The sequence below is a fragment of the Suricata suricatta genome, chromosome 1 (genome assembly GCF_006229205.1).
Source record: "Suricata suricatta isolate VVHF042 chromosome 1, meerkat_22Aug2017_6uvM2_HiC, whole genome shotgun sequence".
Classification (NCBI taxonomy): Eukaryota; Metazoa; Chordata; class Mammalia; order Carnivora; family Herpestidae; genus Suricata; species Suricata suricatta.
The window spans coordinates 183,033,877-183,038,427 of NC_043700.1; positions in this window are offsets into that span (position 1 = coordinate 183,033,877).

Sequence of the window (4,551 nt, forward strand, 5' to 3'; positions counted from 1 at the left end):
CTCTTGATTCCTGCTCAGGTCATGATCTCACAGTTTGTGACACTGAGCCCCACATTGGAAGTTGGGCTCTGTGCTGACAGCGTAGAGCCTGCGTTGGGATTGTCTATCTCTGCCCCTCGCGGTCCCCCCACGTCTCTAAACAAACAAACAAACAAACAAACAAACTTAAGAAAAGAAAAAGAGAGACAACACTGATCATACTCAGATATGGATCCCTCACATCCTCCCTTAGATACATGTAAAAATATTTTCATTGGATTACAATATCTCATGCTTTTATAATTTGTTTTTTTTTCACTTAAATCACCACAAACAAAATATCATGAACATCTTTGATAATACACTTGCTTATGCAACATCTTTTCTAAGCTTAAGCAGCTTGCAGTATGTGATATATTGAAATTATGGTAGGACATTCCCACTGTTGAAGAATTAAATTGTTGTCAATTGTTTATTATAAACAATGCTGTTAAAAACCATTAGAGACACCTGAGTGGCTCAGTCAGTTGAGCATCAAACTTCTGATTTTGGCTCAAGTAATGATCTCAGGGTCATGGAATTGAGTCTTGCAACTGACTACGTGCTGAACATGGAAGATTTTCTTTCTCTCTCTCTCTCCCTCTGCCACTCTTCCCTGCTTGCACTCACTAGCTCTCTCTCTAAAACAAACAAGTATCCTTAAAGATACATTTTTTTACATTGTCCTTAAAGATAAATCTTTTTTTTCTTTACATTGAGAAACTTGTTCTCTTTAAGATAAATTCCTAGAAAATAGACTGCAGTGCCCAAGATTTGGCTCTTGAAAGACACTTTTTATTATTGAAAAACTCATTCATGAGGAAAAAGATGGGTGTAACGAATGTCTAAGTATCCTTCACCCAGTTTAAACAATCAGCAACCTGTGGCAAATCTCACTTGATCTACACGATGTCCCAATTATTCTCCCCCCGGATTGCTTAGAAGCCATTGACAGACATATATCATTTCATTCATAAATATTTCAACACATATCTCTAAAAGAGAGCAAGAGCATGCTCATTTTTAAAGCTCTTGGAACATATTGCCAAACTGCCTGCCCAAAAAAATGTTGCAACTGTTTCCATTCCCACCAACAGTATAAGAACATGGCCTTTTCTCCTCACTTCTGTCAATTCTGGGTTTACGGGTTCAGGGTCCAGCTAAGGGGTGGGGTGGCAGGAATCAAAAACACAAAACTAAAGCAGATGGCTCAACAGAGGTGATTTAGAATGGAGAATCGGTTACAAAGATATCAGAAAAGCTAAACGGACAAACAAGGCATAGTGAGCCCAGGAACTAGGGCACCCATCTGGAGCTGGGACCCTGTAGGAAGGAATTCCTTGGGGGAACTCACATCAGTGCCTACTGGGAATGACAACAGAAACAGAGTGAGGGAGGGGGAGAAGAAAGAGAGAGAGAGAAAGAGAGAGAGAGAGAAAGAGAGAGAGAGCGCGGGAGCACACAGTGTCCTGGCTTCTTCCCTTCTCTGCTCCACTGGCCAATCCTAGCAGGAGCCAGTGGTCAAAGAAGTCTGGGAGATGAGTTTGCTTCAGCCCCCCATGCCTTCTCTTCTCTTATGTTGGAGAGAATGTAAATTGTATAATCCATTTTGAGGGGAATTTGTCAGTATTTCTCAAAATGTTAGATCATAAGCCCTTTAGACTAATAATTTCCCTTTCAGAGATTTATACAACACACGCTTGCATTTGACAAAGATGTGTAGATGCTTATGCAGCACTGTTTGAAACAGCAAAACCCTGGAAGCAGTGGACGTATCCATAGGCACAGTTCAAAAACATTAGTAAGTCAGCTGGAATGATTTCTAAGAGATGCAGCTAAAGAAATAAAGGCTTAAAAAGCAGCATGCCTATCATGCTTCCATATGTTTATAAATTAATACGTATGTAAAATATTTCTCAAATTGTACCCAATTGTTTCTCAAATCACCAGCAGCAGCCAAGGCCATGGAGGGAGAGGAAGCAGGGGATTGGAATAGGAGAGAGATCTCTTCACACTTTGTACTTTAAAATCCATTCATTGTGCTTTGTATTAATCTAAACTAAATGAAATTGCAAACATTCTGTCATTTTTGAACCACAAAACAGCAATTTCATATGGTTTATGGTACTATTCCTTTATGAATAAAAGAAGTAATGAATTTCTAAGTGGTCAAGAAGAGCTATTGTTGTGGAATGTGAATTTGGAGCTGAAATTTTCAGTAAGATAAGAAGGTGACCAGTGATATGTTACCCCACACAATATCAGGGTGATTCTTTACCTTTCAGTGTTATGTTAAAAATTCAGGCAACATCCCATGAGCTCAACTCTTTCAGAAGAGTATGTAAGAATTGCTTCTTGATTCTCGAGATTATATGGACTTCTAAATCCACGTAAAATGAAGGAGAGTTCAGAAACAGGCTGGTCTGCTTTCCCGTCAGCTCCACATCCTGCCAGAGGCACAAAACAAACCCAAACCAGAAAGCCAAGCAACCCTCTGCCACTGTTTGAGGATATTGGGAGCTATCTGTTCCCAGGGCTTACGTACAATTTTTTTCACTTGGGAAGATTAAGCAATCTTGACAGCATCTGATGAAAAACATCCCAAGGCTCTTCATATTCCAGAGCCTGCCAGAAACTTGAAGAGCCTCCCACAAATGACTGAAGTTGTTCTGATTCACCTGGAGCATCTCACAAGGCTGTAACTATAACATCAGGAAAAGCTGGAGACAACGGAAAGCCTTAGCACATTTCCTCATAACATCTCCCTCAGGAAGTGCAGTACCTTGTGCCCATTTTAGAGGGGACAAAAATGAAATTTCAGTAAGTCCAATAACCTAGAACCTAGGTCTGTCTTACTCCAAAGCAACTTCCCCACAGTGGTCACCCTAGATGTAACAAATGTGGACGATGCTAGCTGGTAACAAATGAAGCCAGCTGGGAGAGGCAGACACGGTGCAAGTGTTGTTTGTGGGGCATGGGCCACTCAGAGACCGGGAAGGGTGGTGGGAAGCACATCTAGTCAGGTCACTCCCTTGCTTCAAACTCCTCAGTGACTACCCATCACCTGCCAATAGATTCCTTAATGTAGCACAGCATGCAGGAGGTGGTTGGACACACCTGCCCTGCCAGTATCCTTTCTTCTCATGACCTTCAGCTCTTGCTAGATAACTACCCAACAAAATTCAAACACTTTACCTTTCCACAGTGCCCTGTTCCCTCTTAAGCCAACTGCCTTTGTCCACATGCTTGTTTTCACCTGGAGGACCCTCTTACAACACTGCACATGTGGTCAACTATAAGACTCCTTTTCAAATGCTCCTCCCCACCCTCTGCTCCCTTCTTATCTCTAGTTGAGCTGGAACTCCTTTCCTTGGCTTCTACGGCCCCTGTGCTTCCTTTAAGTCTAGCATTCTTCCTTATCCTCTCTCTCTCTCTCTTTACTTTTTCTTTCTTTCCATCTTTTATTCCTTCTTTCTTTCAACACTTTTTCATTGAGCACCACTCTATACCAGTTATTAAGTCATTTTTGGGAGATGAAAGTTGACTAAGAAATATCTTTTTCTTCATAGAGCTTATTGTCAAGAGTAAGAGGCAGACATCAGCTAAAAGCTCATAGTTACCAGACGTTGCTATGTGTCCAGCATTTTGTTATGCATTACTTCACTTAACCAACACTGCAATCCTACAAGGTGGGACTTTTGTTTTTCAGAGGGGAAAATTGAGGCAAGATAAGGTTATAAACTTTGTCATTAAATTTGGTACTGTTAAGTGTCAAGGTAAAAGAGGAGTTTAATAAGAAGGCTATAAGATGGCATGATACTCTACATGGAAAATCTGAAAGACTCATCAAAAGACTGCTAGTATTGATTCATGGATTCAGCACAGTCTCAGGCTACAAAATGAATGTACAGGAAGTGGTTGCATTTTTATACATCAAAAATGAAACAACAGAAAGAGAAATAAAGAAACTGATCCCATTTACAATTGCACCAAGAACCATAAAATACCTAGGAATAAACTTAACCAAAGATGTAAAAGGTCTGTACACTGAAAACCATAGAAAGCTTATAAAGAAAACTGAAGAAGACACAAAGATGGAAAAGCATTCCATGCTCATGGATTGGAAGAATAAATATTGTTAAAACGTCAGTAAGGGGCACCTGGGTGGCTCAGTCAGTTGGGCATCCGACTTGACTCAGGTCACGATCTCACAGTTCGTGAGTTTGATCCTACATTGGGCTCTGTGCTGACAGTTCAGAGCCTGGAGCCTGCTTCAAATTCTGTGTCTCTCTTCTCTCTGCCTCTTCCCCGATGATGCTCTGACTCTCTGTCACTCAAAAAAAAAACCATTAAAAAAATGTCAATGCAACCCAAAGGAATCTACACATTCAATCCAATCCCAATCAAAATTGCACCAGCATTCTTGCCAAAGCTAGAACAAATAATCCTAAAATTTGTATGGAACCACAAAAGACCCCAAATAGCCAAAGTCATATTGAAGAAGAAAACCAAAGCAGGAGGCTTCACAATCCC